The 16,049-nt window shown below is 34.7% G+C and overlaps 1 protein-coding gene across 2 annotated transcripts in view; it reads left to right on the top strand.

Moving 5' to 3' along the window:
* Positions 1 to 11,908: 11,908 nt before the first annotated feature.
* Positions 11,909 to 16,049, top strand: part of LOC144972813 (guanylate cyclase 32E-like) — a 221,810-nt gene continuing 217,669 nt past the window's right edge. Inside the window, exon 1 of one of the 2 annotated variants that reach the window (XM_078914479.1) lies at positions 11,909 to 12,117. The gene's annotated coding sequence lies outside the window, so the exon portion shown is untranslated. Of the gene's footprint in view, positions 12,118 to 12,424; positions 12,509 to 16,049 lie in introns of those variants that run through there. The other variant, XM_078914480.1, reaches the window with a different exon arrangement.

Genomic DNA, 16,049 nt, shown 5'->3' with positions numbered 1-16,049 from the left:
ACTGATAAGAAAATCAACAAAATCAGTAGTAAGAATGATATTGGATTATCTTATATTTCTTCTTCCCGTTCCCGTTCGCTATATTGGATTATGCTATTGGATTGAAGCTGGAAGCATAAGTACAGTATCTCGCTCGCGCTATTAAACAATCACATTACAGCAATCATTAATAGAGATTCTCAATGTCTAAACCACAAAGGACCGATACTTCCACTTAATACAGAACAAGTCGCTCGTAAAGCACATTTTAAGTACCGTTACAGCTTCCGTTGAGTACACTCTTTGTCACCCACCCTGTCAATGCCCTCATCCAATATTATGCCATGATATTAAAAATTCAAACCTATAGATAGTGTGCGCTTGGAGAAGAAGCTCACAACATTGCCATCCGGAAGTATTATAACGGACCAACACACGGAACTGTGTCTAACCTTAAACTTTTATAGTCTGGTGAATACAGTTTAGTGTGAGTTACTCATAAACGCGGATGGCAAAAAACAAAAACAAAGACCCGAATGACGTCAACTTCATTCTATCTATAGAAGTCCTAGATGAGTTTGATTTAATAAATGACGTGAACAAGGTCTTGCCTGATTCTACCCTCAAGACTAACTCTAATTTAATAATGCTAGTCGTAGCAGCTCGCCTTGACTAGGTCCATTTCGCACTATATTAAATCTCAGATCAATCTATAAGGCAATGTGTACGCCACTGACGTGCAATGACAAAACACATTTTTCTCCTTCTGGCGAGACAACTTAATTCATATATCGATATGTTAAGATGACCACCAACTTGTCATAAATATCACATTTAAAAAAACCCAAAACAAAACACCAAAAGAAGAAAAAAACAAAAAACAAAAACCAAAAAACAAAAACAAACAAAAAACAAAAAACAAAAAACAAAAACAAAACAAAAACAAACAAAAAAGAAACCCCAACCCAACCCAAACAAAAACAAAGACAAAAAACACATCACCAAAACAAACAAACAGACAACAAACCAAAACGAGACAAAACGATCCCCCCCCCCCCCCTTCAAAACCCCCCACAAAAACAACAAAATACTAAAAACAAATCAAAACAAACAATAATCTTGAGCTTTTATTTATATGTAGCAATATCCACTAAACGTGCTCAAAGCCCTTTACAAAGGGTCCCGACCCAACAGCAACACTTAACATGTAGGACGAGACGTGACGCCTGTAAGGCGAATTTACAATTTAAAATTTTTTTCCGTTCCGACAAAGACAATACTGTTAACGGCCAGGTGAGAAAATAGGAGTAAAGAGCCTTTTCTAAAGACTTTATTATGCGCCGTTCAGAGCGGGATTCGAACCCGGACCTTCCGATCTGAAGGCGAGTGTCACACAACAAGACCAAATAGCCGCAAGACTACTAAAACGCCTTTAGTTTTAGGTTTTGGGTCATCATTCCTCTCGAGGTTAAACCCCAAGATAGAAGGAAATTGATGTCACTCAGCACTTTGTTATTAATTTTAGACAGCCATTTTACTGATTAGTTCTCACTAAAATGTATCAATAAGACTATAAACGTTCACGGATATACATAGTTTGTATGTTAGTACTTTATATCAGGCTGGCAGTATTTGTGAGTATTTTTTACTTAACGCATAGCATCAATAGGAGATGCATGCCACGTCTGTAAACGAATTTCCTTTTTTTGGATGAATAAAGTATCTTATTATTATTATTATTATTATTATTATTATCATTATTATTATTATTATTATTATTATTATTATTATTATTATTATTATTATTATTATTATTATATATTATTATTATTATTATTATTATATTATCATTATTATTATCCAAAATGTATTTTATAGTGTACTATATTGAACGTAGATAAAAATTAAAACCCTGCCTCTAAAAGAATTTGCACATGTCACAAGAGCGGATGCTCACGTTCACATTTAATTTATCTGCTGATCACGTCATATTTGTGGAACATGTCCGGCGCAAAGACCGCTTGCTTATGCTGAAATAATCCGTTTAATTGATATCAAATAAACCCTTCCGCTGATTTCACATTGCATTGTAATCGTATACCATTCTTGATAACTATATCAAACTGTTATTTGTCGCGAGATTTAAAAGATCGTTTTTTTTTTTTTTTAACGTATTTATGTGCACATATTAGCAGGTCTGATAGCCGAATGCAATTATTGGCCTGTTTTAACATTGCTGTAATGGACACACTTTGCGTTCGGTTGAGAGTATTTCCATTTCCATTACAACGAGTAAATAACCATTAGGGGTATCAGACTTGCAAATAAGGACTCGTCGGCACGCATCGTTATGACGGAGACATTGTACTTTTTTCTACACCTGAACGTTTTGGAGGTAAAGATACATTCCCTACTTTTTAGTAGGTACTTCTATTAGCTACGATGTGTCATATTTGGAATAACCTGTCTAGACAAAGAGCAGAAATAGCAGACGCATTGAAACAAACATTAAAAAAAAAACAAACAAAAACAAACAAACAAACAAACAAAAAACACAAACAACACGAACAGTGGCACTCACTGATGATGAATATAAAACAGAAACATAAGAAAGAAACGAATTATTTTATCACTATGTTGTTGAGAAATTGATCTATCGTATTGTAGTTCTTGTTTTAAGATAAAACAACAAAAATGGTCTTATCCTTTTCCAGCAATGAAACAAAACAGAGTATTGTCAAAAACGAAGCGAAAGAATATAAAAATGAAACAAATCAAACAGATTGCATAATAAATAATATAAGATAAACTAAGCATGGCAATAAAGAAAATGAAGCAAAACAAAAATAGACAAGACCGGTCCACAAATAAAAAAAACATTAAAAAAAACCCGAACCCAAACAAAAATGCAAACAAAATCCAACCAAAAAACAAAACAAATAGAACAAAAAAACAAAACAAAGAAAAGAACAAAAAAACAAACAAAAAACAAAAAAAAAAAAAAAAAAAAAAAAAAAACAACCCCTCAACCCCCCCCCCCCCAAACAAAACAACAACAAAAACAAACAAAAAACAAAAACAAAACAAAAAGAAAACAAGGCAAGACAAAACAAAACTAATAAAAAAAACAACAAACAAACAAACAAAAAACCCCAAACAAACCAACGTGCACAAATGTTGCCGGTCTGATATCCGAAAGTTATTATGACCTTGATCTACCATTGTTGTAATGATAATGGATTATTATTTTTTGCTTTGATTTGAGAGTATTTCCATTTCAATTTTGAGCCCATAATCATTTGGGTTATCGGACTTGCAAATAAGTCGAACTAAAACCCAATGAAAAACCCAAAATAAGCAAAGACACACACATAAAATAAAACAAAACAAAAAAAGCAAACAAATAACAAAAAAAAAAAACAAACAAAGAAAAAAGAAAACCCAAACAATAAAAAACAAACAACAATATAATACAAGCAAACAAACATAACAAAAGAAGAAAAACATAAGCCAAGACAAGAAAAAAAAGACAAATGAAAAGACACAAAACATAAGAAAAAAAACAAAACAAAAACAAAAACAAAACAATTAAAAAAAACAACTAAAACACACACACACAAACACACACACAAACACACACACACACACACACACACACACAAAACACCAAAAAAACAAAACAAAACAAAAACAAAATAACAGTACATAGAACAAAAACCAACAACCAAAAAAACAAAACAAAAAAACAAAACAAAAAACAAACAAACAAACAAACCAACAACAAAACAACAAAATATAAACGATGCAGCTTTATTTATTATATTGAAGACCTAAGCAGCTCTTGTTTCTTTATTTCCCGCAATCAAGATCAATGACCAAAGCTGAAACTAGAAGAAGGCCCATCCATTCTAATGCCGATACTATTAATTAGCCCAAAAGGAGTCACCACCCCGGACCACTGCAATCCTTATCATCCCTATCCATGATGGTAGAGATAATCTGGAAATTTGGCCAGATCCAGTCGAATGTCCTTTAACCAGTCAACTGCCGTACTTTGGAAAGACACATATTAAAAAATTTGGCCCGAAAACTCGTCCTTCAAATGTCAATCAATTTAAATGACCGTCATCTTGGCAAAAATCTTAAATCTGGGACCTCACGTGTTTCTGCAAAGATGAGTCATTTAAATCGATCGATATTTGAAGGACGACTTTTTGGCCAAATTTTAAATACATGGTCTGTCCAAAGTATGGCAGTTAACTGGTTAAGCGGCCAATCTTTCCAATGTCTTGGACATCGAACATTGTTAAGTAAAATCATGTATTAGGTCATGAAGTCTTGGCCATTTTTGCCGTACACTGACAAAACGTATTTTCACAATTTGGTCATAATTATTTTTTTCCTTCTTCAACGATTTGATTAAAATGATCTCCAACTTGTCAGATATTCTTAGTTGTCACACTTTGATATACAAGACTTCAAGGATTATTTTGGGAGTCATTTAGATAGAGATAACCGAATTTTTATGTGCCATTAGTTAGAAGAATGCTACTCGATTATAAATGCACCATAGTGTCACTTGGTGAAGACCGAGTACTTTTGCGCTAAAAGGGCAGTGGAATATTACATCTTCTTCTTCTTCTTCTTCTTCTTCTTCTTCTTCTTCTTCTTTCTCTTCTTTTCATTTTCTTCTTCCTCTTTTCTTCTTTTCTCTTTTCTTCTTCTTCTTCTTCTTCTTCTTTCTTCTTCTTCTTCTTCTTCTTCTTCTTCTTCTTCTTCTTCTTCTTCGTCTTCTTCTTCTTCGTCTTCTTCTTCGTTTTCTTCTTCGTTTTCTTTTTCTTCCTCCAAACCGACTATCTCACCCAGGCTGAAATTGTCGATGAATCAATTAAAAAAGGATACTCTTCTGAGTGTGAAAGTTTGTGGTGTTTTTTAATACATAGCTAGACGTCTAGTCTATGTAAAATTTAAAAAGTCCATGATCCCGACTGCAAAGTTTGCATGTTATCTGACTTCAATTGGTACATAAGAGAAATGAACCCAACAAGTGAGCTTATTTAAAGCACTATAAAGCACATTGGGAATGAATACATGATTGAAACGAGCCTTATAAATGTGCGCACTCAGTGAGTATCATATTTATCTATTTACTTACTTTATTCCTGTTTATTTCAAAGCCCTGCAGCACTCTTGCCCGGCGTTAGATAAAAGAAGAGATTGAACAACACGAGTGAGTGACTTATACAATATACCAGACATACAACAGGTGGGTTTGTTTGCTTTCACCGTTTGTTAAATAATAATATTGTCTCCATTGTCAGAAATAATATTTATATATAATCTTGTTTTGAAACGTGGTTTGTGCTGCCAATTGTGACTATATGTATATATATATATATATATATATATATATATATATATATATATATATATATATAATATATATATATATATATATATATATATTGATAATCGTCTTTTGTAAGCACTTTCCCTGTAAAGGGAAATCGTTCTTTTTCCTGCAGGTGCAATTGGTTGTTGTGCTTTTTTCATTGGGGTTAATTAGAATTTGCTTGTTGTTGATCGTGATTATCTGCTTCATGTTATCTAGACACCCGTAGCTTATTCTTACATTAGTCCTGTTTATTATTTTATGGAGCCTGTGATTCTGAAGTAAGTGCTTATCAAAGAGAGCGAGGAATTGTTTGCCAATATTTATTGTGACTGATTTGGTAATAAATGGTAGGTTGAAAGAAATCATAGATACATTACGTTTTCTATTTTACTTTTGTGTGGCATGGTTTGTTCCATTTTTATATGGCAGTTTGTGATCGTGGCCACTGCGTTTAAGTGCCGTCTGGTATAGTGTTTTTGTTTCTTTTAAAATCGAATCGTTTCATTTGAGGAGAGGCTAGTCAATCGCCGTTCAATCATTACTGGAATTTGTCTTAGTATTGTGGGCGGATGGTTGGAGTGTTTGTTAATATATTGAGGCGTGCTATTTGGTTTCCTGTATAGTCTGATTGTGCTCGTAAGGAGGCATAGGGTGGTATCTAGGAAATCCACTTGGTTTAAATTTGTTTGGATTGCAATTTTTAAGTCGAAATATTTGAATATTTTTAGATATTTTTATTGATTCGTTCAATGTTTGACTTTGATTATGTTTTGTGTACTTCGAGTCCATCGTCTCTGAAGAGGCCGAAGCTTATGTCTGGTAGTTCTTTTTTATCTCATGTGTTAGGAGCAATCCCATTAATTCGAACTTATGACACTGTGCAGACACTCAAATAAATTCAAATTAATAGCGCAAAATAAATCTCCTCCGCCCGAACTACCCCCGCCCCATATACGTCCCTTTCTCTCCCCTCCCATCCCCGATACCTTCTCCCCTCCCCTCCCCCCTCCATCCTCACCCTCCCAAATATTCCCCAACCTAACAACCAAACCCATACCAATCCCTCTCCTTCTCTCCCCCCCTACCTATTATTTCTCCCCCTCTCCCCATCTGAACTATCCCTCCTAATGTGACAGCTCCTTCCTCTTCTTTCCTCCTCCCTCCCCCTTCCCTCCCTCCCTCCTCCCCCATCCATTTTTTTTCATGACCTCAAAAAAAAAAAACCAACCCCCCCCCCAAAAACAAAAAAACAAAAACAAACAAGAAACAAAAGAACAACAACAACATAAAAACAAAACAAACAAATCGACAACAAAACAATAACATACACAAACAATCACGCGGCAGTGCGCCTTTCCCATGGATTTATCCTCCATGAAAAAGATCATTCAACTGACGGACGCCTTCGTGTGTTAAAATTCTTAATTCATAAAAACTTTCAAAACTATAGGACATGCATCAATGATGTTTCATATATATATATATATATATATATATATATATATATATTATATATATATATATATATATATATATATATAAACACACACACAACTTTTTGATAAAAGGGGCTATTTATAAAATATTTCAAGTATAATTATGATCAACTTCTAAAATATTGTTTCGAGCATTCGCTCTCATCAGGAAAAAAAATATATATATATATATATAATATATATTATATATATATACTATATATATATATATATATATATATATATATTATAATATATATACAAACAAAGACACTGTATACACTTGTTCTTACAAACAATTGTCTCTTCCATTACAAATTTCGATGTAAATTTAAGATAGAAAAGTAGTGATTCTTTTTAATTTTTCTAGCGACAACCTCTGAAATAACACATTTTTTATTGAAAAAGAACTAATTCAATAATATTTTCTCTCTCTGCTTTTCCGTTGCGATAAGATAACGCTATCTATATAGCATGTACTACCTTCTTTCATGTGTAGGTAAGTCATCTTATTAATCAATCAACTTGGTTTTGCTGTCGAAGTTGAGCGACTTCCTGACCTGGGAACTTATTGCTTTTTTTTCTCTTTTTGTTTTCATTCATGGCATCTTGGAACATTTATATTTTCAAGCAATCTGAATAAAAACAATGTACGATACAGCAAAGGTTGGAAAGGGGGGGGGGGGGAGGGTCGTAGGCAACAAAAATGTGACCTATCGTCTCAATACAGTGTTATATCTGTGTGAAAATAAAAAAATATAATTGAGCTTTTATATAGCGCAATATCCACTAAACGTACTCAAAGCGCTTTACAAGGTGTCCCTGGCCTACAGCAACACTCAACATGTAGGACGATACATGACGCCTGTTAGGCGATATTGCATTTTTTTTTCGGACAGAGACAACGCTGTTAACGGACAGGTACTCATTTTACACCTGAGTACGATGAGAGAATGTGAGTAAAGAGCCTTTTCCATGGACTCAACTATGCGCCGAGCGAGGCTCGAACCCAGGACCTTCCAATCCGAAAGCGAGTGTCATACCACTAGACCACATAGCCGCACCGAACTATATCTTGCCTGCTGCCTAATTTGCCACTTTGCTATATCAATATAAAAAATTAAAGGTGAATAAATTATTTTAGTCTTTCATAATGATCGATTCTAACAGCTCCCATTTAAATAGTTAACTGCCTTGCTCTGGAAAGACACCTTACTGAAAAATTTCGCTAGAAAACTCAACTTTTTAAAATCGATCGATTTAAATGACCCTCATCTTTGCAAAAACTCTCAAACCTGGGACTTTTTCGAGGTTCCGGGTTTGAGAGTCTTTACCAAGATGAGGGTCATTTAAATCGATTGATATTTGAAGGACGAGTTTTCTGGACAAATTTTAAATACGTGTCTATTATCTAGAGTACTGCAGTTAACCGGTTAATCAACAAGTTTTAAAGCCTAGACATTTAATAAATCTTGGGTTTAAATTGTTTTTGACAAGTTAATGATCGTTTTCATTGATCGATAATAATACGTATAGGAAGTAACCGTTTCCAGGATAAGTTTTCAAAAAGGCTCTAAGGCTCCAAACAATATTGGTAATTTACTCGATTTACACTCTCGGTAGATAAAGCATTGTGTTGTTTGTTTACATTTTGGGCAGAAAACTTTTTTTGGCCAAATCGTAGTCTTTTTTTTTTTTCGTTGAGTGAACGACTGTCTACACCAAGTATTCAATGCCAACACTAAGTTTGTTTGCAGTCCTTTTCAGAAAATAATCGAAACTACTACAATTAGACAAACGGTCAGAGACTTCCAAAGACTTGTTAGAGATGATCAATTCTTACTAGAAAGAAAGGTAGACGTAATCGGAAAGGTAAACACATCCTTGGTACGCGAGGCAAATATTGCAGTTCTTCTCCCTTTTTATTTCCATTCTTGTCTTGGTCTAAAAATATAAGGGTGTCTATTTGTCAGATTTGAGATTGTTTATGAGGAATTCGTAGACACTTCCCAATCCAGGGGATCAACAATGTATAATAACGTAACCCTGGCTTAGGAAAATAGAATACCAATCACACCGAGTCGAAAGGAAGAGATCGATAGTAGGGTTCAGGGTAGAAATACATTTTTGACCCGATCCATTGATGTTATCTCTACGTACTATTCAAGCGAATCAGTCAGCAGCCTTTTGTACTGGAAACATCGTTTTTTTTATAATCAGAAAAAAAGTTTAAAAAGGTGTCGATAACATTTTCAGCACTAACTTAATGTTTGAACTTTACATGTATATATATATATATATATATATATATATATATTATATATATATATATATATATATATATATATATATATATATATATATATATATATATATATATATATATATATATATTGGTATTACAAACGAGTTCATGCAACGCACACGAGCTCTGCGAGTGTAAGGTCATTTGAATGAGTGGGTAATTAATGACTTCGCCTGTTATGTCAACATTATTTTATTTACACAACTCAATTAACTAATCAATATGATATATATCTAATTGTCTTTTGCTTTTGATAATATTAAATTCCCTTTACTCAGATATTACATCTACCTCATAAGTACCTGAAAGTAAGCAAGACGGTACATTTTCTTGCCTAAGAAATCTCCCCCCCCCCCTCCTTCTCGAGATTTTGAAAAATTGGCCTTGAGGGCGAGTCCACCTGTTGCGAGAGCATACTTGTATTTACTCAACCATTTTGCCTCCCTGTACAAAGAAATTAAAGATTTAAAATATAATGTTTGCGACTTATTCTCCTTCGTGGAAAAACATAAAATCAATGCACCAAACCAAAATCAATGAAAAATTTGATGTCATTTCATTGCATGTTTAAAAACCACACCAGCAGTAAGTCAACCTTTTCATAACAAGCCTCCTCGAAAGAAACATTTATTTCAAATGCACCCGATATTCTAAAATAGCAAAGAGTAAAAATAGCATCTGATTAAGATTGATTAGCTTTGGCAACCTTGATGTCGTGCAATGTATGAACGAGTGCCATTTCCCAGCATCAATGCTAATGGATGGGAAAAGGGTTCAATCTACATGTACATATTTTAGTCTAATCACCGAACGCAATATTGTTGTGGCCGTTTATAATTTTTTCATTGAAACAACAAAACCAATAAATAAATAAATGAATAAATGAATGAATGAATGAATGAATGAATAGATAAATGAATGTACATTATATTTTACAAGAAGGTAAGATAATATAATATAATTTTTGCACCGGATGGGGATATATTTCGAACGAATTCCTATCACGCACGCAAGCACTGTTATTATTATTATTATTATTATTATTATTATTATTATTATTATTATTATTATTATTATTATTATTATTATTATTATTATGATGATGATATGATGATGATGATGATGATGATGATGATGATGATGATGATGATGATGATGATGATGATGATGATGATGATTACTATAATATTTTATTTCGTTTTCTTTCATTTTGTTTTTCATTTTATTCCTCAAATACATTTAGTTATGTTGAATGTGCACTGGAAACGATGAATTCGATTTGGAAATCGTGCATATTTAATTTATTGGTCTTTAAAACGAATGAATTTGATCCAACTTTAAGTGACGTGAATTACTCTAGAATAAAGAGTGATGATGAATTTGATTTGGAAAGTTGAATTTGCACTGGATAACGCCGAATTTGTTTAGGACATGTTGTACTTGCTTTGAAAAATGGTTCTATTTACTCTGGAAAAGGTGTAATACTAGTGGGAGGTGAAGAATGAACTAGAAGCACGTTTTTGCATGTATGAACGTCAAACGCAATCAATGGCTTGATTTAACATTGTTGTAATAGACAATGATTTGAGTGAATTTTAGAGTATTTCCATCACAACTAGTGGAGAGCCTGTAATATTTGCGGAGAAGTAAAGGCTATTGCAAACACAAGCACTTATCTATTTTAATTATTATACCACTGTATTGCGGGAATTAACATAGATCGAGACGAATCTTTTGAGCCATCAACTATCAAAGCCGGTCCGGTGATAAAGTCTGTATCTGTGCGTAAATGTATCTGGTAACAAAGCAGCCAGATGGCAGCAGCTTCTAATGCTGCTCACACTACGACCCAATAAGCAAATTCTTAACCGCACTCGTGCACCGTCGCAAACCCGCCCGGAAGCTTCGTCACAACATACCGTTCAACTAGATGTTCTGCGGTTTCGGGTTCTTTCCCACATCGGGTACATGTTGGGCCGGTGGAAAGTCCCCACTGATGAAGCGATTTTGCCGTTAGGCAGGTTCTCTCTGGCGATCCCGACGTCAAATGACTGATCATAATGTCCTTGCAGATTTTCTAAATAATCATTTGAGTCATCAGGTGATAGAATTACCCGTAATTGAAAAAAGGCTTTCAAGTTATTTGTTTATCAATTTATAAAATATGTTTATAATTGTTGAGAGAATCAATTAAGCATTGTCAGGCGCATTGAGTAGGGCTATGGTGAATCCTCGTCAAAATATGGCCGAATACTTTGTGTTGCTTTTCCGTTCGATTGAAAAGAAAAAGGTAGACACACTCTTAGAAATGAAACGTGTTTCCTTTAAAATTTCTCATGATCAGATGGAATCTTACCAGTTATCCATTTGTCAATTTCCAAAGACTTAAGCAAACGATCGTTAACTGATTTTGCTATGGACAATAAGTGGTAGGAGGCCTATAGACATGGTGACCTTTTTCCCTCTTTCTTTTTCATTCCTTGCCTTTTTATTTTCCTTCTCTCATGATGGCTCTTGGTTAAGTCGACCGAGATCAGATACAATTTCCGAATGGATGGTTTATTGTTCGTGATAAATATCCATTCACAAGCAATGTGAATGACGTAGGGTAAGCATCACGTAGTGTTCACTGTCTTCGTCAAATCGCGCTCAATAGTCACCAACTTGTGCCCGCCAGTACATGCGCCTCTGTTGATAATAAAAATGGCCAAGACGCGGATCGTTGGTGGCGCGCACAGCAGCAGGCGACAAGGCGCAGACGATAGATCAGGGATAGGAAGTGGGATGAGGACAGCAATGCCATACAATGATGCTAGACTGAATGGATTATTGCATGCACGCTACTCGTAACGCCCACTTAACACGTCAAGTGTTGTGAACAAGTTTTAGCTTTTTTCATGATGAACTTTTTGTGATAAAGAATAGGAATAAGTTTTCCACTTTCTTGACATCCCTATTTGATGGTAAGTTGTTGATGAGTGATATAGTATAGTTATTACAAGATCGAACAATTGTAACCTATTGATGATTTCGGATAGATAATTTTCTTTGTGTGTGCCTGTCAATTCTACTTAAGGGATACTTAAAAAAATAATTCTTTGTTACTCTTTTGTATAATAAACGATTTTCTTCTATCTCCCTTTGTTCTACACTGGTTGCTGTTTTTTTTTTTTAAAGAAAAAGGATTCTTGATAACATCATCAATGTTTTATTCATTTGTGGAACTTACATTTAGTTTTAAAGCTGATACAATATTAAAATTGAAGTGATACAGTATTCAATTTCTTTGCCTTGGAATACGATGTTAATATTTATGAATTTATGAATTAAAATAAATCCCCGATAAACGATCACGTGAGTATTATTCATGACAATTATATAGATAGTCCTTTTGTTTGCATGTATGTGTACGTATTGTTTGTATTTGTTAAAAGGAATCAATCCAGTCAAATGGAGTTTATTTCACAGTCTTTGCGTACACTTTTACACATTATACTCGATGAGTTTATTTATTGTTCATGTAATGGAGATGTGGCTATGGTTACGATTTACTATTATAACAATGAGACCTAAACAATTTGGTTTAATCGGTCGTAATAATATACAGTGCTCGGTATTTTAAAGTAAATGTTACAAAGATATGAGGTTAAGATGCCAGCTATAAATGAGATAATAGATAGATTGACAGATAGATAGGAGTGCGAGAGAAATAGATAGGTAGATAGATAGATAGATAGATAGAGAGAGAGAGAGAGAGAGAGAGAGAGGAGAGAGAGAGAGAGAGAGAGAGAAAGAAAGAAGAAAGAAAGAAAGAAAGAAAAGAGAGAGAGAGAGAGAGCGAGAGAGAGAGAGAGAGAGAGAGAGAGAGAGAGAGAGAGAGAGATAGAGATTTTCTTTATGTTCTGTCACTGCTCTATCACATAGTTATAGAATTGCACGAATCTATTCTTTGTTCCTCCACGATCTTCATTTATAATTCAATTATGACAATCGACAAATGAAAATGATTATAAACATTATTTTCCTGACATACCTTTTGAAGCTGGGAACCTTTTAATGATGCGGCTGTGTGATCTTGTGGTATGACACTCGCCTTCAGATCTGAAGTAAATTATCTGGTCTAAATGAAACAAAGATGTTTTGTCGGATTCTGACAAAATTATGAATTAATACTGCAAGATTGCACACGGGTTATTAATTCGCTTTTAGAACACTTGCCATTTTGGCGTAACAATGCATCATACATAAATCGACAGAAATATTAAAAAAAAAAGAAGCAAACAAAAAAATTTAACCAGTTATCTGCCTTGCTATGAAAAAAAACAACATGTATTTTAAAATTTGGCCAGAAAACTTATCCTTCAAGTATCGATCGAGTTAAATGATCCTCATTTTGGCAAACACTCTCAACCTAGGACCTCGGCGAGATCTATCTAAGTCCCGGGTTTGAGACTTTTTGTCAAGATGAGAGTCATTTAAATCAATCGATATTTGGAGGACGAGTTTCTGGCCAAAATTTTAAATTCATGTTTCCCAGAGTATGGCAATAAACTGGTTAATCATCATTTCATAGGCTTTATTTCACATCTCCATTCTTCCATTATTGCTAAGGGATTTATTAGGCGTCATTTCGTTTTATGGCCATTCAAAAACAAAGTGTTGTGTCACAGTACTCCAGTTATGACCTGCTTCGCAGCGCAGCGCCGAAACTGAGCTTGGGCGAGGTGACTTGCCCACACAACGTAGCGGGTATTCGAACTCGGCACATTTCGGGTACGAAGCAAACACCGAACCGCTGAGCCAGCTATCCCATAGGTTACATCAGAGGATGATAAGCAAGTGTTTCTGTACACCTTAGGCTTAAGAAACAGGGATAAAATGGGTGCTGTATGAATATAATCATTTCACCAAATCCCTACTGGAATTGAACCGACAACCTGTTGATTGGAAGGCAAGCGAGTGACCTAGGCACAATGACATCATCAGCCCACTTAAGTCTTAACGAATTGCTTTGAGGGATTACGAAAATTATTCGGCTTGACAATGATGCTTCAATGCAACAATTGGAACACTTTCAAGAAATCGTAACCAGAAAGGGTGGTTGGTCAAAAGTGCCAAGTCGCTTGCCAAGGGGATCGAAGAAATTACGTTCGGGTCGAATAACAGCATTCGTCAGTTACACAGAAGCTGTGGTCCATAATATAATCTGGTAGCTGAGATTTTCCCTCAAGATTGATGGGGTCTGTTTACCAACGGTTATTGTGATTTGACTTTACAATCACCCCGATTTATTACCGTTTTGAAACAATAGGTCACCTACGTCATTATACAAGCGCTGCCGTACTCTGGAAAAAACCCGATATTCAAAATTTGGCCAGAAAACTCGTCATGCAAATATCGATCGATTTAAATGACCCTCATCTTGGCAAACACTCTCAAACCTAGAAATTCGTGGGACTGTGGAGTCCCAGGTTTGAGAGTTTTTGCCAAGATGAGGGTCATTTAAATTGATCGATATTTGAAGGAAGAGTTTTCTGGCCAAATTTTCAAAGATGGGTTTTTCCAGAGTACGACAGAGCGATAAAACGTAACTTGAGCATCTACTAGCCTTTACAAGGGCTCCCTCGCCAACGACAAATCTTAGCACGTTGGACGAGACATGAAGCCCATAAGGCGCTGTTACAATTTTTAGTCGGGCAGAGACTACGCTGTTAACTGACAGGGCCTCATTTTGCACCTGAGTAAGGTGACAGAATATGAGTAAGGAGTAAAGCGCTCAACTATGCGCCACTCAGGGCAGCACTCGAACACTGGACCTTCCGGTCCAAAAGCGAGCGTTATACCATTAGACCACATAGTCGCAAAAAGGTTGCATTTGTCATATCTCCATCTCAAAAGTACCAAACTGTAATCCTCTCAGGCATGGGAAAAGAGCATTGGAAACCACAAAGTACATGTGATATTTTTATCATTAGCAACTTAACGATTACATTCCCAACCTACATCGATCGACGAACGATGAGGAAGAACTTGAATATCTGTCCTTAGACTCTGAGAACAGATCTTAGTTTTCTTCCTCGTCGTTCGTCGATGGTTGTAGGTTGAGAACGTAATCGTTAACTTGCTATTATCTATATTATTATAAATATATCTGATTATATATCTTTATATTTAGAGAGACTGTTAGTCATTAGTTCTAACTAAATTATACCAATCAGACTTTATACGTTAACGGTTACACACAATTTTGTGAGTAGGTCTGTTTAATTTGCCTGGTTGATATTGTGAGTATTCTACCTTAACGCATAGCATCAATACGTATTTAGGCGAGTGGTTTAACTGTAACAATACGTCAGCTTGCCACAAACAACAAATTAAATGATGATGAATCCGAATGATAAAATCAATAAATAACATACAGTTCGCAGTATGAAACTGAAACAAACCACTTAAATATAACGTCAATATAATGTTCGTAACTCTACTTTAACACAATAATTATAATCATACAATGAAGAGCTGTTTTGTCTCACACTATAATATGACGGGGTTTAAACAACGCTTACGGATAATAACGGTGCTTAGATCTACTTATCTTTGTTGTTGCTTTGTTTTCTGTTGTACCAGATGGGAAGTGGGCTGGTTGAACTTTTAGGTTCTTCCCCTTGGTTTTGTGAAATGCGCAAATTGAATGCGACGATGGTGGTAATGATGATGTTGATGATGATGATGATGATGTTGATTTTGACATATGATGATGATATATAATAATGATTTTAATATATTGGTTATGGTAATATAATATAATATTATTAAAATGATGATGACGACGATGATGATGATGATGATGATGATGATGATATTACCAATGGAGCTTTCATCATGTGACCACAAA

This window comes from Berghia stephanieae, chromosome 5 (assembly GCF_034508935.2).
Source record: "Berghia stephanieae isolate SIO BIC M18660-M18661 chromosome 5, UCSD_Bste_1.3, whole genome shotgun sequence".
Classification (NCBI taxonomy): Eukaryota; Metazoa; Mollusca; class Gastropoda; order Nudibranchia; family Aeolidiidae; genus Berghia; species Berghia stephanieae.
Note: the sequence above shows the minus strand (reverse complement) of the source record. Positions and strands in the feature narration are given on the sequence as shown.